Here is a 23,095-nt window from a genome sequence, read left to right as displayed (position 1 = left end):
GCGACTCTTCAATTCCGCCTGGGGGAGTAAACGTTAAAATTTTACAAAATTATTGTCTGTTATACCTGTTTTTTATTTTATCACTCTTTATTGTTTTTTTAATCAGTATGCTGCTGCTGGAGTATGTGAATTTCCCCTTGGGATTAATAAAGTATCTATCTATCTATCTATCTATCTATCTATCTATCTATCTATCTATCTATCTATCTATCTATCTATCTATCTATCTATCCAATCAATCACAACATTAAAAACACCTGTCTAATATTGTGCAGGTCCCCCTTGTGCCAGGTCCCTCTTGTGCCAACAAAATAGCTCTGACCAGTTGGGGCATTGACTCCAAAAGATCTCTGAAGGTGTCCTGTGGTATCTGGCACCAAGATGTTAGCAGCTGATCCTGTGCCATGGATAGGACTTGTTTTTCTAGGACATCACAAAGATGCTCAATTGGACTGAGATATATGAAATTCAGATGCCAAGTCAATACCTTGAGCTCTCTGTCATGTTCCTCAAACCATTCCTGAACACTTTTTGCAGTGTGGCAGTGTACATTATACTGCTGAATGAGGACACTGCCATCAGGCAATACCATTGCCATGAAATCATGTATGTGGTCCACAACAATCTTTAGGTATCTGGTATGTGTCAAAGTAACATACACATGAATGCCAGGACGCAAGGTTTCACAGCAAACCATTTCCTTGAGCAACATACTGCCTCCGTTGACTTGCCTTCTTCCAATAATGCATCCTACTGCCATCTCTTCCCCAGGTAAACAATGGACATGCAACCAGCTGTCCACATGATCTAAAAAGAAAATCTGATTCATCAGACCAGGCTAACTTTTTCCATTGCTCCACGGTTCAGTTCTAAAGCTTATGTGCCCATTGTAGGCGCTTTTGGCTATGGACAGGAGTTGTCATGGGCACTCCTGACTGGTTTGTGGCTATGCAGCTGTATGTGCAGAAAGCTGTGATGCACTTTGTGTTCTTACACCTTTCTCTCATGGGCAGAATTTTGTTTTTCAGCATTTTATGCTGCAGTTGCTCATCTGTTGGATCGGACCAGACAGACTAGCCTTTGCCTCCCAAGAGCATCAATGAACCATGGGCATCCTATGACCCTGTCACCAGTTCACACAGGTTGTCCTTATGTGGACCACTTTTGGTAGGTACTAACCATTGCATACTGGGAACAAACCACAAGACTTTCAGTTTTGGAGATTATTTAACCCAGTCGTTTAGCTACCACCATTTTGCCTTTGTCAAAGTCACTCAGATCCTAACGCTTGCCCATTTTTCCTCCTCTTCTACACATCCTCTTCAAAAACTGACTATCCACTTGCTGCCTAATATATCCCAACCCTTAAGACAAAGTGTCATTGAAACTAAATAGTCATTGTTGTTCATACGGTCTGCAGTGGGCTGGCACACTGCCCGGGGTTTGTTTCCTGCCTTGCACCCTGTGTTGGCTGGGATTGGCTCCAGCAGACCCTTGTGACCCTGTAGTTAGGATATAGCGGGTTGGATAATGGATGTATGGATGGATGTTCATATGGTTGTTTGTATATGTGTTTTTCCATAACAAGCACAACTCGATACCCCAGAATCTCCTCCTTTTTCTTTCGGCTGCTCCTGTTAGGGGTTGCCACAGTGGATTATTTTTAAATGCAACAGAGAAGAGCCTGGATTTGAGAATTAAGTGTGGAACAGTTTTGTAGAGTGACATTAAAAGGTTTTATAGAGTGTACACAACACAACTGAATGTCTTCTCATCAAATTTATTACTAAAATGCCTTTTGTTCTGTCAAGAATGTTGGTATTAAGAAATATGAATAATCATACATGTTTGTTGAGAAGGAACAGCATAGCCACTTAAACTGGAATGTTTAATTTCCTAGGTAAATGGATAATATTCTTTAAAGCCCTGTTAATTGAAAATAACACACACACATACTATTTGTGTGTATGTGTGTGTTTGTATATATATCCAGTTGGGGGTCAAAGAGTTCCAGAAGCTATTGTGGCAGCATTGGGTGCAAGACAGAAACCATTAGTGTACAGGATGCAAGTCTTTTGTAGGGTTCACTCTGCAGATATCCTTGGGGTCAATTCAGAATCGTCAGTTGACCTAACATGTATGACTTTGGAAATATGGAAGGAAAATCTGACTACCCAGAGGACAGCTCATACACAGTAGACACACCTAGAGTGTGCCAACTTCATACATATTATGACCAGGCCCTGAATTCAAAATCAGCATGATGTATCCATAAAGCAGTTATACTAACCACTTCAATACTATACTACTGGAAAAAAAAATGATAAAAATATACTCTGAATTATATTCCAAATGAGCACAAGTTAAATGTAAATATGTATAGCAATTTTCCATTTAGAAAAGAGTAAAGTCATTACTTTTGTTTTTCTGCTTTTACTAAATTCATTGTATTAATCAAACACTATGAAAATACACAACACACACACACACACGCACACACACACACACACACACACACACACACACACACATATATATATAAATAATATATACTTAGGTCCATAAATATTTGGACAGAGACAACTTTTTTCTAATTTTGGTTCTGTACATTACCACAATGAATTTTAAATGAAACAACTCAACTCAGATGAAGTTGAAGTGCAGACTTTCAGCTTTAATTCAGTGGGGTGAACAAAATGATTGCATAAAAATGTGAGGTAACTAAAGCATTTTTTTAACACAATCCCTTCATTTCAGGGGCTCAAAAGTAACTGGACAAATTAAATAACTGGAAATAAAATGTTCATTTCTAATACTTGGTTGAAAACCCTTTGCTGGCAATGACAGCCTGAAGTCTTGAACTCATGGACATCACCAGATGCTGGGTTTCCTCCTTTTTAATGTAAAGGCCAGGCCTTTACTGCAGCGGCTTTCAGTTGCTGTTTGTTTGTGGGCCTTTCTGTCTGAAGTTTAGTCTTCAACAAGTGAAATGCATGCTCAATTAGGTTAAGATCAGGTGACTGACTTGGCCATTCAAGAATTTTCCACTTCTTTGCTTTAATAAACTCCTGTGTTGCTTTGGCTGAATATTTTGGGTCATTGTCCATCTGTATCATGAAACGCCGCCCAATCAATTTCACTGCATTTAGTTGGATTTGAGCAGACAGTATGTCTCTGAACACCTTAGAATTCATTCGGCTGCTTCTGTCCTGCGTCACATCATCAATAAACACTAGTGTCCCAGTGCCACTGGCAGCCATGCACGCCCAAGCCATCACACTGCCTCCACCGTGTTTTACAGGTGATATGGTATGCTTTGGATAATGAGCTGTTCCACGCCTTCTCCATACTTTTTTCTTGCCATCATTCTGGTAGAGGTTGATCTTGGTTTCATCTGTCCAAAGAATGTTTTTCCAGAACTGTGCTGGCTTTGTTAGATGTTCTTTAGCAAAGTCCAATCTAGCCTTTCTATTCTTGAGGCTTATGAGTGGCTTGTACCTTGCAGTGCACCCTCTGTATTTACTGTCATGCAGTCTTCTCTTTATGGTAGACTTGGATATCGATACACCTACTCCCTGGAGAGTGTTGTTCACTTGGTTGGCTGTTGTGAAGGGGTTTCTCTTCACCATGGAAATGATTCTGTGATCATCCAACACTGTTGTCTTCCATGGACGTCCAGGTCTTTTTGCGTTGTTGAGTTCACCAGTGCTTGTTTTCTTTCTCAGGATGTACCAAACTTTAGATTTTGCTACTCGTAATATTGTAGCTATTTCTCGGATGGGTTTTTTCTGTTTTCGCAGCTTAAGGATGGCTTCTTTCACCTGCATGGAGAGCTCCTTTGACCGCATGTTGTCTGTTCACAGCAAAATCTTCCACATGCAAGCACCACACCTCAAATCAACTCCAGGCCTTTTATCTGCTTAATTGATAATGACATAACGACGGACTTGCCCACACCTGCCCATGAAATAGCCTTTGAGTCAATTGTCCAATTACTGTGGTAATTGTGGTAATGTACAGAACCAAAATTAGAAAAAAGTTGTCTCTGTCCAAATATTTATGGACCTAACTGTATATATATATCTATGTGTAAACTAAGCATGTGTATTAAAAAACTAATATGTCTGTGCATTTGGTCCTTTTCCAGGCTTATACATAAGGTAGTACTGATAACCTCATAGTTCTTGAACCCTTGTTATTTGCTTTGCTGGAGTGTCTTCTGTGGAAGTATGCTTACTCTCTCTTTCTTCATACATGTTTCCTCTTGGAACTGCAGTTTCTTCTAAGAGTCTAATGGCACACTGTTAGGTTTAATGATGTGCTAAGAAGCAGATCTGGGGGGGTCTTTTCTGCCCACTGCTATAAATTAATGCAATGCTTGTTTATTTATTTACTAATTGATTAATTGATCGGATGTATTATCTGTCCTGTGAGTCTGTATTCTTGTTTTTTATGTTTCTTCTGCTGCATACATTTGAATTTACCCATGGGATTAATTAAGTTTATCTAATCTAATCTAATAATGGCAACACTAAACTGGCATAATATACACATTACTGTGCCCTGTGATGGGCTGCTATTCAGTGCAGAGCTTGTTCTTGCCAGTTGCACATTCTTGCTGGAACAAAGTCTACCTCCCTGTAGCTCTGTGCTGAAAAAATACTCTGAAAATGGAAAGAACAACGTAATAATGAAAATAATTTTATGCACCACCTTTTTCTGCATGTATCAGAAAACATTCTATCCACATATCCAATTCATGTGTTATCTGAACCAGCTTTTACCCATTTAGGATTACAGGGATCCTATTCCAGAAGCATTGGTCACAAGGCAGGATCTAGCTAGAGTACAATGCACACCATAACAAATTTCTGTGTATAAAAAGGTACATACAATAAACAAATATAGATTTTAAAGAATTCTCAATTACGCAAAAGTACACAAAATATTGTTAGCCCATGGTAACCCTTTAAAATGTTCAAAGAATATTCATTACTAACATTTTATTTTAGAAGAAAGGCTACTGATAGACAAGTAACTGTACATGTAGTGAAGCCATAGTTTGTATTAAAACAATCTGTTCTTTTTTGGAGACCCACTGTATACATAGTACACGTACATCCTGATACAATATGTGGATTGTGATGGATACCTGGATGGTAGGTATGAGGCCAAGACAAAGGCAGCTGGATTGAAGTGAATGCAGGTAAAACAATTGCTTTCATTGCAATGGATCCCAGAGGTTGTGGGAGGTGGGGGGGAAACTTGGGTAAATAAAAAGCTGTTATACCAATATTTCTTTGCAGTATACATAAACAGTAAGAATGCACATTTTGCACATATTTTGGCAGATGCCTTCTTTTTTCTGCTCAGTGGAGACAAATACTGAGCAATGGTGGCAAACTTTGGCTATGATATGCTTATAGTTTTACTGTACGCACCTTAAAATGGCATGGTAGGGCAGTGTTTACTGCTACAGCTTCATGGACCCAGCAACTTGACTTGAATCCTGCACCCAGAGGTTATCCATGTAGAGTTTTTCTTATAGGTCTTCTGGTTTTCCCTTCACATCTCCAAATATGTGTGTTTTCATTGGTTTAACTTTTGGTTAAGTGGCAACTCTAAACTGGCCATGTGTCAGTATTGGTGTGTGTGTGAGTGGGCCTTGTAATGGTTTGGCACACTGTTCATGGTGGGTTCTTCCTGCTTTGTGCCCAGCACTACCAGTGTTCTAAAATTTTATTCTACTTTATCTGGTACCCCTACTATGAGAAACTGTTAACTTTAAGTTGAGAAAGTATTATGTTTTTAAAGGAAGTTTTAAGATTGAAAACATTAAAACAAAGTTTGAAAAATGTTAAAAAATTGACTGAGTTACACATGTACAAGTAGTGTTCTGCATGCTCAGAAACTGAGAGCACACAAATGGAAACATTTAAAGCAAGTTGTTTCAAAAAGTAGAATGTAGTCTTAGAACACCAGCATAGACTCCACAACTTTGCAGCCCTGAATTAGGTTATGGAGTTTTGAGAATGGTATGGTTTGGAAAGTAGGTACCTTAAAGGAATACTCCACCCAAAAATAATATTTTTTTATATCTTACTTATCCTACGTACTTTGTGTTGGTGACAGAGATATTTTTTGATCTTATCTTTTCATTCAAAATGGACTGAAAAAGTATGATATAATAGAAGCCAGTGCTCTACAATAGCAAACAATGTGAAAAATGTCCATGGGAAAAAAAAAAATCTCATGTAACTTGCATCATATATAATCCATATGTCACAATACAGCACTCTTGACCAATAATTGAAGGGGAGAGGTGGATCTTCAATTTAAAAGTTCAATCCCATGAGTTTTTACTTTTCTGTTTATGATGTGTGCTGATTAATCCAGAAGTATCTATTTAAATATTTCAGCAAAATATTGAAAACCATTTTACATTTTTTGTGCACAGCACAGGTTAACTGATATTTTTTGTTCATTTTCCCTTGGATTTTTTTTTGCATCATTTGCCATTGTACAGCATTGGTCACTATTGGCTTCTGCTATATCATGAACTTTTTCTCTCCATTCTGCATGAGAACCTGGGAATCTTTTTTTTTTCTCTCAGACATCACTACAAAATAAATGGGGTAAGTAACACATTAAAAAATTAATTTTTGATGGAGTATTCCTAAAAAAGAAGAGCTTCCATGTGATGTCAGAAAGAAACATATTATGGGTTTGACAACCAAGGTGAGAAATCCTCAAGCCTAACATGTTCATCTATAGCAATATTTTATTTGCAATTTACTTGACTCAGTATGTGATGATTTATTCACATACATTTATGTACAGTATTCATATTCATGACAGAGTTGCAAAGAACATATAATGAATTGTGTACTCATGACAGAGTTGCAAAGAACATATAATGAATTGTGTACGGGAACTAAGTAGGAATACTTGCTGAACAGGACTAGACTTTGTATTTTTCACATAAATACACACATTACTTGTTTGTTAAATGGGAAAATAATATTTGTCCTCAAAAGCATTAGAGGAATTACAAAGATGTGGCGTTATGGACACCCTTCTTTTGGGTTATTTAGAGCTTTTCACCTGAAGCTGCCAGACGAGGTTTTCATCAGGATCCTGAAATGGATTAACATATCAAATCCAGTTAATCCCGTTTTTTAATACAATATTAGATATACAGAAAAATGTTCTGCTTATTATTTTTTATATAAATGTGTGCGCTAACAGATGGTAAAAAACGGTTATAGCATGTGATATCTTTGCCTATATTCTTTTGAATTGTTCACTTCATAGTATTTTTTATCATATATTTAAGTCCAGATGGAATTCTGACATATGTAAAAGAAATACCACTTTCTGACAGAATACAGCCGCGTTAGTTGTTTTTTTAGCACGTCCAGAAGTTGAGTTCATGTAAAACAAACACCGCCGGCGTCTCGGATTAAATTGCACGAGGAGTGCAGCGTTCGTTAACTGGCTCCGGTGTATTTATGCTGCCAGCCACGTGTTTATTATGCTTTGGGAAATGATCTGTGAAAGCAATGTAGCCTTTACAAAGCCGTCAGTCCCAAGTCGCAACACTCTTTTATGCCGTGCTTCTAGGGCTCGCTCTGGACACAAAAGCAAGAGAAGGGCTTGAAATATGTGAAACTTTATTACTTCAAGGACCCCGTGCACGAATACCACAGAAAACGCATATGCCTGATGCGAATGAAGGGGGCGCGTCCCCACAACGCGGTCAAATTATAGCCCCGCCCATCTTCAGATTGGCAGGTAGTTATAGATGAGTCTGCCACCGGACACACCCACCTTACGCGCAGTCGTGTCTGTGCGTGCTGGCGCTAACCCCGCCTTGTTAGCCCCGCCCCGCCCCCGACCGACCGCAATGATTTAGAAGTTCAGGAATCCCACGTGACGTCACCAGAGGGTGATGTAATGCTTCTCTAAATAGAACGTATTGTAATCTTCTCTCAGTCCAACGTGGTTCCTTCTCTTAGAGTGCTGCTTCTTCTCTGCACTTGTTTGGTAAGTTAATAAAAATGTACCTACTCTCTCAGAAACCCCGCGTCTCGCTTAAAATAACTCACGAGCTTGCTTGTAGACAAGTTTTATTCCTCCTGCTGTTATCTCACCCCCCCTTTTGAAAGAATCAGATGATTGTTATTATTTCTAATCTGTGTCAATGAAGAATTGTATAGTGTTGTGTTTTCTGAGAAGCGGTTTCTAATACTTAGCAAATGGGTATACTTTGTAGAGTTGACGATAACTTTTGGTACTGTTTGTAAGTGTCGGCTTATACATTGTGCACTTTTGTTTTCTTCTGTGCTTGCTGACATAGTCCCGTTACTGGTAGAAGAAACAGTTATGTGCGGAGCTTGATTGAACCGGAGATCAAGCCTCATGGTGTGTGTTTTAAGTTGAACCGGAAAGTGCTCAGTATGATCATGTCATTTTTGTTGCCTTGAATTGTTCATGACTCCTGAGACGTACTGTTCTTTTAAACGTGTCAATTGAAGTCATCATTAGTATTCTTGTATGGTGTCTGTCTAGAACATGCGCTGCTTATTGTCATGTGGTGTCTCTCTTTAGCAAGGTAGATGCAGAAAGTCCGTGAAGTTAACCGGAACGGCTAAAATTACCGCAATAATGAGAATACAGATTTCCCTGTGTTGGCATTTTAAAGAATACTGCTTGTAACCCTGGACCTGTCTAATTAGGAGTAAAATGGGTTGGCAGCATATGAGAATCACGACAGTATCAAGCATTGCACAAGATCTTAGGTGTTTATTGCTACAGATAAACACCGAGATGCTTACAGGTTGCCTGTTTACCTGTATGACAGTGCCCCTAAGTCGATCGATCCTGAGTTAACGTTACTTTTTAAACCAAATCATGGATTTATTGTTTAATGCAGTAGTATTTGTGGCTTTGTTACACAAGTTTCCACTGTCGCCTGGCTGTTGTTGTCAACCCCATTATTAACAGCAGTTCTGTAAATAAGAATTATATGTTTTTCAGCATTACGTCATTCTGCAGCCTAGTAAGTGTGTTTGATTAACAGCCTGGGATATTGAAGGTTTCAGTACTAGGATCTGCTGACAAAGCACGCTCGCATTTAAAGCTCTCTGATTAAAACAACGAAAAAGAGCTAGGGGGAGATTAGTTTGTAACGCAGGACAGGGTAAGAAACTTCGCTTCAGCGTTAGCTTTTTACCCTCAAGTTTTAGGAATGCATTAATTTATTTGTGTTATCCCTTTAAGGGAAAAGGGTGTTAATTATTGATTAGCAATGAAAGAGTTGAATTCATAAATGTCGTTTGCCAGACACCGGCATTTAATGTGATATGGTAGACTAATAAACCTAGTAACGTGTTGAGTTGGATGAGGCTGCATAAGAAACAGGGAAATAAATGTAATAAGAAAAAGAACGATACGGAGAAGCATAGAAGTAACAGTTTCAAAGAAAGCGACAGGTGGAAAATCGACACTCAAACGAAACAAGTGAAACTTAAGAGAAGTCTACTTTTAAACTAATTTCTCACTTAGGTAACGAGCGAAATATTGACACGCCTTAACGCATCTCTTGTATTCGCCAACAGCTTATGCCAGCAGAATTTTGTTATAGTCTTTACATTTTTTAAATAGTAATGTGATGTTTAAAAACAATTGAACAGCATGCACCCGCAGTTTATAGTATCATTTGTGGATTTATAAAAGGACTAATTCCACATTAATAATGATGAAATTGGTAGTATTGAAAATGATATTGGAAATGATATCGGAAACTCAAGAGCTGTTCACAGCGAAAAAGGCGATGTGTGACCGGTGCGAATGTCATGACGTCAATTGAATTGATCGATTGTGGCTCACCAAGAATGACACGAAAAAAGTGAATTTCACAAAACGAGCAAATAGGCGTTTTAAACAACATTCGACAAAATGCGTGTTTTACACATTTAATCTACTTCTAAAAGTTCAGCGCAATTCTCACAGAATTGGCTGTATGGGCTCGAGTTTGCTGGATTACCCAATCTCGTTCAGCGGGCCGCATATACAGTACTTAAGCGGCAGTGCAGTTCTTACTTTTATTAAATGCTGTATTTATCATGGTTTCGTAGTAAAGCTAGCAGTTCTAATCCGATTCTTTATTAATTCATTTTATGTTTACAATCGCTAATCTATTACTTGCTAATTCAAGGCAGTCGCTCCTCGCCAACATTTTGGTTTCTTGTCTTGTGTCTGCTGAATACCACTAGATGGTGCAGTGCAATGCATCAAAGTGGAGCTGAGTTGAGCGGCGTGGGGCGCGTGATAACCCAGCAGAAGATGCTTTCCGCGACAAGTCACTTCTTGCAGCACACCAATCTGAACGGCTGAGTACTCGAACTTGCAGAAGTGCGAATAACGAAACAAGAAAATGATCATTTACCGAGCGGGATTAGTCAGTATTGTTATAATCAAGGCGAGATTTCTTTACTTCTTATTGTCTAAATGGAAATATCTACAAAAATGCAAAAAGAAATGGCAATGAGTATATGTAGATCATTTATGTATTTGAAGCAAAGCGTTTTATTGGTTATGAATCTATTATTGTAATACTCATATTTTAATTATGACGTAGCGTTTTTACTTACATTTGATTCTGTGTGATTTTTACTGAAAAGAGTGGGATACATCTAACACAGTGCTTACAAATATTTTAATTGAGCAGGATGTGTACTAATAAAATACGATGCAGCGAGCTGCGTCTTAAACCCCAACAAATCACAACAATTTTGGTCCAGTTGCGGGAAATAACAAGATTGGAACAAATAATATGCTTTCGTTTCTTTTTTTTAAACATGTTTGTAACTTTTGTTTTCATGTTGTAAATCCAGAAGACCTAAAGGTGACGAATTAATCTCCAGGAGGTCATGGTTTTATACTGAAATAATTTTGGTCCAGTTGCGGGAAATAACAAGATTGGAACAAATAATATGCTTTCGTTTCTTTTTTTTAACCATGTTTGTAACTTTTGTTTTCATGTTGTAAATCCAGAAGACCTAAAGATGATGAATTAATCTCCAGGAGGTCATGGTTTTATACTGACTGTAAATATTCCATTATATCCTGTACAAGTGTTCGCGATTCTTGAAGATAATAAAAACAGTGACAAATGGAAGATTTGTTCATTTAACACGTTTATTACTGTTAGCGCATTAACTAGTATAAGTAAAATAGTTTCACAGTACTGCAAAATAGTCACTGACGCATTTTTAGGAGAATCTTTAGCAAGATTTCTTGCAAAAGAGCTGTTCCAATTGAAATTAACGATGTTTGACCCATATACGTGTTCAGACGAATACAACCTCCGATGAACCCAGCACTGTTTGCGAGACTGGACAGGCCCAGTAATGAGATTCACCAGATCATCTAAAGCACCTTAATAAATCAGTTACCAACTAAAAACCACATTTACCTATCAAAGTTAACTTTAAAGAAAAATCATGGAAGCGAAAATGTCTTTGATTATTCCTTTTGTGGTATTGGTTTTCTTTAAGCCTAAAGAGAACTTGAAAAATTCATTTAATGGTTATTGCATATCCGCAAGGAGCAGATATAATTGCAAAGGCTAAATAACAGCAACTGGAAAAAAGATGAGCTGCGTACATTAAACTTTAAAAAAATACCTTGATTGTAAACATTCTTCACAACCCTTTAACGCTGTTTGAAAATGTGTCAGTAATAGATCTTCTTATCCGAAAAATAATGAATGGATTTCAAACGTTATGTTTTTGTGCAGTATTTCATTTCAATTATTAACGAATATGCTTCACATTCCGTTCCTTTATGATATTTTAATTAGCAGTTCTTTTAGAAGCATAGAAGAATTGAATCTATGTTGTTATTGTGTATTTAGTTTAACTCTAGGCAACTTGTAGACATTGAATGAACAATATACAGTAGTTGAGTGATGTTTGAAGGATATGCTTAGTCTGGCTTCAGTAGGGTTTCATGTCAATTTCTAAGTCAAATTTTATAATTGAGGCAATGATTTAAAGAATTGAAATGTTTATTTTTTTAAATTTTAAGTAGAAGTTTTCATTTGAACTCCAATGTATTTGTCAGTATAATTAAATCTGTTCTACATTTTACTTTACTCTATTAAAAAATAAAATCCTTAATGCATATACTGTCAATTACACCCATTTTCCAAAATAACGTTTGCAGTTCATAGTAAAAAAAATGGCCAAGTACAATGTACTTTACCTGCAGTTTTTTACAGTATATCTTAATACTCAAACTAATGGCAGTAGCATTGTTCTTCAAATATTTCTTTATAAAAATATAAAAACTTTTGAGAGCTTTGCACATAAAATGTATCATGCTGTATAAATAAAGTACATTTAAAAGAAGACTTTTAAACAGCTTTCATAGGTTCATGATTTAATATTTAGTGCATGTTTACAGCTATTTCAGAAAGTATCCTAACCGCTAAATGTGTTCTGTCTGTGGTTAATCCACTGGTTTCTGTCTCATTTCAAAGGTGTTTGTATTAGAAAAACTTGCGATCTATCCATGTATTGGTCATAGTGGTGTGGTGCATAAGTCTGCCCTGACTGATGTCAGATAGGGTTCCTGCTTTACTCCTGGTGCTGCCAAATTTGGCTCCGACCCCCAGGAGCCTCAGTGTTTGACCCTGGTTAGATGAATGAATGGAAATATACCAGGCAGTGTATTTGAAAATGATTTTGAAATATAAACATTTACTATATTACAATATACAATGTAGTACAAGTGAAATTCTGGTAGGTTATTAATGCTCATTTTAAAAATTATGACATAGGAGTTTTAGTTTATAGTATTTTTATTTTGTATAAGCAAGGTAGTAGTGTTTTCTATACATTTACTTAATGTATTGGGAAGTATGGCAGCTTTTGATACAATAACAATATATATCATAACTGCACTATTTGGTTTTTATCTGTCAGTTTTAGTTTCACAATGTTTTTTAAAATTGTTTTCTAGATTAAGAATACATTTGTCACATTGGTAGTGTTTTTTGTGGTTTTTGATCTTGTATTTACTGCATAGGAAATATACTTTAGGTTAGACAAATGCTATGCTTGGGAAAAGAATAACACTGAAAAATAAAGATGCTTTTACTTGCTTAGATCAGAAATGACTTATTATTATAGTACGTATTTTGAATTGATTTTGAATTGACCTGCACCTTAAAGGGGAATTTTCATTTATTGCAGTTGGTTTAATATATTGGTTGATTACCATTGATTAATTTTTAAAAATTTAGATTTGCTTTTTCTATTTCTATTCACCCTTAAGTGATGATATAATAATTCAAATCTTATATGCAGAAATCTCTGAGATCATTATTTTAAGATGGCTTGGTTTCTGAACTTATTGACAAGCAGCATAGTGCTCCTTGAGAAGTGGGTTTTAGGGGCTAAGGATTTATTTAACCTTATTTGAGTACCACACCACTTTACATAGTTCAGGCAGTTTTTCAGTCAGTTTTGAAAGAAGTGTGTTCTTGTCTTCTCTGCTAAAAAAGAGAAACAGCTGTTAGAATAATCAGTTGAAAATGACAGCTATCAGCCAGTCAAGCAGTTAGTCTAATTCTTTAATTTGTGCATGAAAAAGCATGTTTGTTATCTTAGACAAATGTGATTGATTATTAGTTATATTGATAGAGATAAGATGATATGTTGGATTCAAGACAGAAACTTACTATAGATGGGGTTTCAGTTCATGCCAAGGCCCGCCAGTATGGTCCAGTTTGCAGTAGGATTAACTCGGTATGCACATATTTGGTGAAATTGGAAAAAACCAAGAGAAAAAAACATACAGACCTGGGGGGGAATATTAAGACTACACACACATTTGAACAAGTACAGGATTATAACACAGAATGTTGCATCTATAAGGCTATAGCACTAATCGTTGTACCACTTTTCTGCTCCTTTTTACGGAATAAGATATCTTGTTCATTTAGGATACCTTGAAAAATAAAGTTTTCTTCACTTTGTTAAAGATTTCTCATGAAGGAAATACTTTCAGCATTGTAGCTGAATAAAATGTGTCATACTGCAGGTTGGTAATCTTTTATAACTCTATTTTGAAGCAGGATTCTTAAAATCAGTCTTAACCAGCCCAGTCAATTTTAGATTTTAACTGTGGTCAGATGAATGCCTTCTGTAGCAGATGACAGAAAGCTACATACATTATGAGTAACGACTTTTTACTCAAGATGGAGATTGTCATGAAACATATTGAACTAACAAAGAGCATTTAATTTGTAAACAACCATCTGAAGTCTTTCTGTTAAAAAAACCTGGATCATCTGCTAGTAAAATGAATTCAGTTGGCCACTTTAATTTTAAATTCAGTGTCATTTTTTTCCTTTATTTTCCCATAAAGATTAAAATTTATCTTGGCTTGTTTGATAAAGCAATACAAACAGTGCAGTTATATTAAAGTATACAGTCAGTAAATTACTAGTAAAGAACATTTAATGAATAATGATGTTATTCTGTTGGGATATGACTGCAGCTCAGTTTTCTTTATATTTTACCTTCTATGAATTTTATTTTCTCTCATTATTATTCATGTATGTACTGTGTGGACAAAGACAAAACTTTATTTTTTTTGAGCAAATAAATCTGAGACTCACTGCCCATATAGTCAGGTCCCAAAATCCAGTAACCTAAGTAAAATAAAGTCTGTCTAGACATACTAAAATTTGTTATTATCAGATAGAATAATGCTGAATTAATAGCGCTACATATCTGCTAGTTGACTGCAACAGGTTAATAGTGTGCTTTATTGAATTGGCACTATTTCTTTAGAATCGCTGTCCTATCTCTCTCTATAAAACTAGCTGTGTTACCCGGCTAGTGTTACCCCATTCCTTAAGACAATGGGCATGATTTATAGTGCCGTTGGTTAACTGGGTGTATCAGAAATACTATGTAACTAACCAAGTGCTTTTCTGTAGTATTTGTAATTTTTTTTAATACCAGGAGCTAATGTTATTGGTGGGCAGCGCATTGTAGTGGTTAAGACTTTGGACTGAGGACTTCAAACCCTGAGGTTGTGAGTTCACATCTTGCCACTGACACTGTGTGGGCATGAGCAAGTCACCTTACCTACCTGTTCTCCAATTGGACAAACAAAATAAATGTAAGCAGTCATACTTCGAATGTTATAAGTTGCATTGGATAAAGGCATCAGTCAGATAATTAGTAATAAGAATATTATTAGGTCACTGGAGCTGCTTACTCTTGAACATGCTATACACAATTGTCCATGAGTAAAACATTCTTACATTAGAGCAACTCTTGCTTTTTTCTTCTTTTCCTAGTGACTTGGCATTTGCTGGTGGTCATTGTAAAACACAAGTTTACACGAATGTGTATTCTTTTGAACTGAGACAGATATTCAGCTGTATTCCCTCTAAACATTTTTTCTGGGTGGCTCACAGCACTTATCAACTGCACAATGCTGTTATCTGAACTGTTCACTCCACTTCCCACACAACATTTTGGAAGAGCTGTTCTTGCGCATTTCACCTTTTGGTAATGTAACGGGCAGCTCTCGGAACTTCATGGGTCAGTATTTCCAATGTGTTGGTGCTTTGTGGCTTGCAGTGCTTCATGGGGGCCTGCTCACTTCTAGTTTATGTAACAGTGCTTCATGGTGCTCAATACTTCACACCAGGTATCAGACAAAGCAGAACGGATAACTAAGATGAGTAGCGGTATGCATCTTAGAGTTCCAGTAGTCAACAACAAAAAACAGCACTTGCTGACCATTGAGCTTTTCATCTTCTTTGAGCTTTACTGAACTTTTGTCTTTCCATTCACCATGTGATAGTGTTTCTTTTTTGCTGTTCAGGACACGGCTCCATCTTCGGTCATTCATCCACCCTATTGGTTACTGGTGCTAGTTGCGTAGACAATCAATTTGTTCCCTTTTTTTTAAAGTACACTCTCACAGTCTCTGTGCAGCACTTAGCATGTCAGTTAGTCCAGGTGGAATCCCGTTGTAATGAAGCTCATTGGGCCATAAAAATATTTTGTTATAATGGAAATTTCACTACAATTAATATGGGGATAATACGTATGCTACTGTGACCAGGGTCGCTGGTGATTCTCCATCTTGTAGCTGCTCTGCTGCATCTGGTAAACAGTTAATCTAGGGCAGAGCAATTGGTTGTCCTCTGCAAGATCAGGCTTGTCGCATAATGTGCTTATCGCACAATGTTTAGAACAATTAACACTGTTCTTCCTTGCACTCTCTTGATCTTTCTTCTCCAGGCCGCATATGCCACAGTCTTGATTCTGAGCCACTGGTGTTTCTCTAATCAGAAGATGGGAGCTAAAGCAAAACACTTGTCCATGTCATTGCTCCTAATAGCTCCTATTTTGAATGAAGTCTTGAAACTGTACCAGCTTTCTCTATACAGTAATAAAGTACCTGTTTTTTCTTTGGTAGCCTGGACTGACCTTCCAGTCTCGCATGCAACTCTGTGACCCAGGCTTGACAATGCCTGTATTAAAAAAACAGCTCTTCTTAAACTGAAAAAAATACTTTATTTGAAAATAAGACATAAGATACAACTTTTTTTTAATAGAAATACAGGTATGAAAATGCGGAATGAAAACGAGAAGTTAGATGTAACCTTTTTTTAACAGGAATACAGGTATGAATACAGAATGAAAATGAGATATTAGATGAAGATGAGGTGTGTGATTCAGAATGCTTTTGCCACATTTTCTTCATTCAGGAAACAACTTTTTCCAGGATTGTCAATATTTCTTTCAGCATAAACTGACACCGTTTACTTTTTTGTTCATCTCTAAGAAGACTTGGAGAACCATTATGAAACTCAAATAGTATAGCATCCGCACACGACACACATACCCACACAGACGCTAGGTATAGCACTGACTCAAAATCACACTGACGCTAGGTATAGCACGGACTCAAAATTTGGCTGTGTGTATGATGTCACACCTACTCTCTTGCTTAGTTTCCCTGACGCTGCCTGAGACCTGAAATTTTGCAACAGACTGTCCTGAAATTTTGCAACAGACTGTCTCTGGGGGCACCTGGAAAACTATTGAGTCCTTTGATGCAGCACTGCTGCCACACCTGGAAGTGCTGCCGGAAGTAGGTCAACAAGCACCTGGAGCGCTTCATGGTTACTTATATAAGGAGCCAGCTGCCGCTGTTCTGGAAGCCACAGCCACAAGAGAAGACAAAGCTTGCCAGGAAGAGCGGAGTTGAGAGAAAAGGAGAAGAAAAGGTTTTGTGCTAACCTGTGCTTGTGACTATGCTGTACTGGTGGGAAACGGGTGAAGGTGATCCACAATATAGGCTAGGGGGTGCCACAGAGCCCCAAACCGCAAACATTAACACACAAAACAGTCCCACCTTAAAATAAAGGGTGTTTATGATACAAAATTTCCTCTGTACAATCAAATAAACCAGTTGTTGTCTCTTCTTTATCCTCCCTTCACTCTCTATCGCACTTCTCTCCTCCAGTCGAGTGTTGCGTGCCTTCCTCCCAGCTCCGACTCACCTGGACAAGGCAGTGCAATGTCTTTTATTAATGACCTGTGAGTACTTCTGGTGCCAGGTCTCATGCCCGTTGGTAGCACTTCTGGGTCATACAGAAGTCCCAAGTAACAGGGAGTGTACCTCCCTGCAGCACCCATGCACCCCAGCAGGTTCTTTTACTGGACTACAATTCCCCGGCATTCTCTGCTGGTTTCCAAATGGGCACTGATATCTAGGGCCACTGCCATCTAGCATCTGGGGGGAATAAACATCCCCCAGAGACAGTCCTTCCCTGTTCTTTCAGTTTTATCTTGGCCAGGGAAGGTACTACAAATATGTCTGGTTGGAACGCCTGTCCATCTGCCTGGGGCTTCCCATCCGAGTAAGGGATCTTCTTCTCCTTTCACTGGGATGTCTGTCCATCCACCTGGGGAGACTCGTTTAGGTATCTTTTTCCCTCTTGGCCAGGGTTCCTGTTTGTCAGCTTGGAACCTTCCCTCTTCTGGTCTGGATGCTTGTCCATCCTATGTGGCACTTACATTAAATATAATATACACACACATGCTTGTCCATCCTATGTGGCACTTACATTAAATATAATATACACACACACAATCGCAGTGTTGGCCCTTCTTTTTCAAGACCTCTGCAATTTGCCCTGGCAGGCTGTCAATCAACTTCTGGGCCAAATCCTGACTGATGGCGGCCCATTCTTGCATAATCAATGCTTGGTGTTTGTCAGAATTTGAAGGTTTTTGTTTGTTCACCTTCCTCTTGAGGATTGACCACAAGTTCTCAATGGGATTAAGGTCTGAAGAGTTTCCTGGCCATGGATCCAAAATTTAGATGTGTTGTTCCCCAAGCCTCTTAGTTATCACTTTTGCCTTATGGCACGGTGTTCCATCATGCTGGAAAAGCATTGTTTGTCACCAAACTGTTCTTGGATGGCTGGGAGAAGTTGCCCTCGAAGGATGTTTTGGTACCATTCTTTATTCATGGCTATGTACTTAGGCAAAATTGTGAGTGAGCCCACTCCCTTGGCTGAGAAGCAACCCCACACATAAATGGTCTCAGGATGCTTTACTGTTGGCTTGACATAGGACAGATGGTAGCGCTCACCTTTTCTTCTCCAGACAATCTTTTTTCCAGATGCCCCAAGCAATCGGAAAAGGGATTCATCAGAGAAAATGGCTTTACCCTAGTCCTCAGTAGTCTAGTCCCTGTTCCGTTTTGCAGAATATCAGTCTGTCCCTGATGTTTTTCTTGGAGAGAAGTGACTTCTTGACTCCAGACCATCCTCCAAAAGTCTTGGCCTCACTGTGCGTGCAGATGCACTCACACCTGCCTGCTGCCATTCCTGAGCAACCACTGCACTGGTGTTGTCTCGGTCCCGCAGCTGAATCAACTTTAGGAGAAGGTCCTGGTGCTTGCTGGACTTTCTTGGGCACCCTGAAGCCTTCTTCACAACAATTGAACCTCTCAATCCTAACTCAATCGGCATGACTGAGTGATCTCCAGCCTTGCCTTCGTCAATTATCTCACCTGTGTCAACGAGAGTATCAGTGAAATGATGTTAGCAGGTCCTTTGGTGGCAGGGCTGAAATGCAGTGGAAATGTTTTTTTGGGATTAAGTTAATATTCATGGCAAAGAGGGACTTTGCAATTAATTGCAATTCATCTGACCACTCTTCATAACATTCTGGAGTACAGTGGTGTGAAAAACTATTTGCCCCCTTCCTGATTTCTTATTCTTTTGCATGTTTGTCACACAAAATGTTTCTGATCATCAAACACATTTAACCATTAGTCAAATATAACACAAGTAAACACAAAATGCAGTTTTTAAATGATGGTTTTTATTATTTAGGGAGAAAAAAAATCCAAACCTACATGGCCCTGTGTGAAAAAGTAATTGCCCCCCCTGTTAAAAAATAACCTAACTGTGGTGTATCACACCTGAGTTCAATTTCCGTAGCCACCCCCAGGCCTGATTACTGCCACACCTGTTTCAATCAAGAAATCACTTAAATAGGAGCTGCCTGACACAGAGAAGTAGACCAAAAGCACCTCAAAAGCTAGACATCATGCCAAGATCCAAAGAAATTCAGGAACAAATAAGAACAGAAGTAATTGAGATCTATCAGTCTGGTAAAGGTTATAAAGCCATTTCTAAAGCTTTGGGACTCCAGCGAACCACAGTGAGAGCCATTATCCACAAATGGCAAAAACATGGAACAGTGGTGAACCTTCCCAGGAGTGGCCGGCCGACCAAAATTACCCCAAGAGCGCAGAGACGACTCATCTGAGAGGTCACAAAAGACCCCAGGACAACGTCTAAAGAACTGCAGGCCTCACTTGCCTCAATTAAGGTCAGTGTTCACGACTCCACCATAAGAAAGAGACTGGGCAAAAACGGCCTGCATTGCAGATTTCCAAGACGCAAACCACTGTTAAGCAAAAAGAACATTAGGGCTCGTCTCAATTTTGCTAAGAAACATCTCAATGATTGCCAAGACTTTTGGGAAAATACCTTGTGGACTGATGAGACAAAAGTTGAACTTTTTGGAAGGCAAATGTCCCGTTACATCCATCCATCCATCCATCCATTGTCTCCCGCTTATCCGAGGTCGGGTCGCGGGGGCAGCAGCTTGAGCAGAGATGCCCAGACTTCCCTCTCCCCGGCCATTTCTTCTAGCTCTTCCGGGAGAATCCCAAGGCGTTCCCAGGCCAGTCGAGAGACATAGTCCCTCCAGCGTGTCCTGGGTCTTCCCCGGGGCCTCCTCCCGGTTGGACGTGCCCGGAACACCTCACCAGGGAGGCGTCCAGGAGGCATCCTGATCAGATGCCCGAGCCACCTCATCTGACTCCTCTCGATGCGGAGGAGTGGCGGCTCTACTCTGAGCCCCTCCCGGATGACTGAGCTTCTCACCCTATCTTTAAGGGAAAGCCCAGACACCCTGCGGAGGAAACTCATTTCAGCCGCTTGTATTCGCGATCTCGTTCTTTCGGTCACTACCCATAGCTCATGACCATAGGTGAGGGTAGGAACATAGATCGACTGGTAAATTGAGAGCTTCGCCTTGCTGCTCAGCTCCTTTTTCACCACGACAGACCGATGCAATGCCCGCATTACTGCGGATGCCGCACCAATCCGCCTGTCGATCTCACGCTCCATTCTTCCCTCACTCGTGAACAAGACCCCGAGATACATCTGGCGTAATAGGAACACAGCATTTCAGAAAAAGAACATCATACCAACAGTAAAATATGGTGGTGGTAGTGTGATGGTCTGGGGTTGTTTTGCTGCTTCAGGACCTGGAAGGCTTGCTGTGATAGATGGAACCATGAATTCTACTGTCTACCAAAAAATCCTGAAGGAGAATGTCCGGCCATCTGTTCGTCAACTCAGGCTGAAGCGATCTTGGGTGCTGCAACAGGACAATGACCCAAAACGCACCAGCAAATCCACCTCTGAATGGCTGAAGAAAAACAAAATGAAGACTTTGGAGTGGCCTAGTCAAAGTCCTGACCTGAATCCAATTGAGATGCTATGGCATGACCTTAAAAAGGCGGTTCATGCTAGAAAACCCTCAAATAAAGCTGAATTACAACAATTTTGCAAAGATGAGTGGGCCACAATTCCCCCAGAGCGCTGTAAAAGACTCATTGCAAGTTATCGCAAACGCTTGATTGCAGTTATTGCTGCTAAGGGTGGCCCAACTAGTTATTAGGTTCAGGGTGCAATTACTTTTTCACACAGGGCCATGTAGGTTTGGATTTTTTTTTCTCCCTAAATAATAAAAACCACCATTTACAAACTGCATTTTGTGTTTACTTGTGTTATATTTGACTAATGGTTAAATGTGTTTGATGATCAGAAACATTTTGTGTGACAAACATGCAAAAGAATAAGAAATCAGGAAGGGGGCAAATAGTTTTTCACACCACTGTATATGCAAATTGCAATCATAAAAACTGAGACAGAATTCTACACACAACACTCCATAATGACAACGTGAAAAACGTTAACTTGAGGTTTTTGCAAATTTATTAAAAATAAAAAAACTGAGAAATCACATGTACATAAGTATTCACAGCCTTTGCTCAATACTTGTCAATGCACCTTTGGCAGCAATTACAGCCTCAAGTCTTTTTGAATATGATGCCACAAGCTTGGCACACCTATATTTGGCCAGTTTCGCCCATTCTTCTTTGCAGCACCTCTCAAGCTCCATCAGGTTGGATGGGAAGCGTCGGTGCACAGCCATTTTAAGATCTCTCCAGAGATGTTCAATCGGATTCAAGTCTGGGTTCTGGCTGGGCCACTCAAGGACATTCACAGAGTTGTCCTGAAGCCACTCCTTTGATATCTTGACTGTGTGCTTAGGGTCGTTGTCCTGCTGAAAGATGAACCGTCGCCCCAGTCTGAGGTCAAGAGCACTCTGGAGCAGGTTTTCATCCAGGATGTCACTGTACATTGCTGCAGTCATCTTTCCCTTTATCCTGACTAGTCTCCCAGTTCCTGCCACTGAAAAACATCCCCAGAGCATGATGCTGCCACCACCATGCTTCACTGTAGGGATGGTATTGGCCTGGTGATGAGCGGTACCTGGTTTCCTCCAAACGTGCCGCCTGGCATTCACACCAAAGAGTTCAATCTTTGTCTCATCAGACCAGAGAATTTTCTTTCTTATGGTCTGAGAGTTCTTCAGATGCCTTTTGGCATACTCCAGGCGGGCTGCCATTTGCCTTTTGCTAAGGAGTGGCTTCCGTCTGGCCACTCTACCATACAGGCCTGATTGGTGGATTGCTGCAGAGAGATGGTTGTCCTTCTGGAAGGTTCTCCTCTCTCCACAGATGACCTCTGGAGCTCTGACAGAGTGACCATCGGGTTCTAGGTCACCTCCCTGACTAAGGCCCTTCTCCCCCGATTGCTCAGTTTAGATGGCCAGCCAGCTCTAGGAAGAGTCTTGGTGGTTTCGAACTTCTTCCACTTATGGATGATGGAGGCCACTGTGCTCATTGTGACCTTCAAAGCAGCAGAAATTTTTCTGTAACCTTCCCCAGATTTGTGCCTCGAGACAATCCTGTCTCGGAGGTCTACAGACAATTCCTTTGACTTCATGCTTGGTTTGTGCTCTGACATGAACTGTCAAATGTGGGACCTTATATAGACAGGTGTGTGCCTTTCCAAATCATGTCCAATCATCTGAATTTACCACAGGTGGACTCCAATTAAGCTGCAGAAACATCTCAAGGATGATCAGGGGAAACAGGATGCACCTGAGCTCAATTTTGAGCTTCATGGCAAAGGCTGTGAATACTTATGTACATGTGCTTTCTCAATTTTTTTATTTTTAATAAATTTGCAAAAATCTCAAATAAACTTTTTTCACGTTGTCATTATGGGATGTTGTGTGTAGAATTCTGAGGGAAAAAAATGGAATAAGGCTGTAACATAACAAAATGTGGAAAAAGTGATGCGCTGTGAATACTTTACGGATGCACTGTA

At 39.3% G+C, this 23,095-nt stretch overlaps 2 protein-coding genes across 4 annotated transcripts in view; both read left to right on the top strand.

Annotated features, from left to right (window-relative positions):
* The window catches only part of tax1bp1b (Tax1 (human T-cell leukemia virus type I) binding protein 1b), a 1,153,251-nt gene that overhangs the window by 526,071 nt on the left and 604,085 nt on the right, over positions 1-23,095 (top strand). The window lies entirely within an intron of this gene.
* The window catches only part of creb5b (cAMP responsive element binding protein 5b), a 403,670-nt gene that overhangs the window by 3,278 nt on the left and 377,297 nt on the right, over positions 1-23,095 (top strand). The window contains exon 1 of one of the 3 annotated variants that reach the window (XM_028818224.2): positions 7,949-8,046. The exons of 1 other annotated variant lie outside the window; for it this stretch is intronic. The gene's annotated coding sequence lies outside the window, so the exon portion shown is untranslated. Of the gene's footprint in view, positions 1-7,948; positions 8,047-23,095 lie in introns of those variants that run through there. One more of the 3 variants, XM_028818226.2, reaches the window with a different exon arrangement.

The sequence above is a fragment of the Erpetoichthys calabaricus genome, chromosome 13 (genome assembly GCF_900747795.2).
Source record: "Erpetoichthys calabaricus chromosome 13, fErpCal1.3, whole genome shotgun sequence".
Taxonomy (NCBI): domain Eukaryota; kingdom Metazoa; phylum Chordata; class Cladistia; order Polypteriformes; family Polypteridae; genus Erpetoichthys; species Erpetoichthys calabaricus.
The sequence above is the reverse complement of the archived record's forward strand: the minus strand, read 5'-3'. Positions and strand labels throughout refer to the sequence as shown.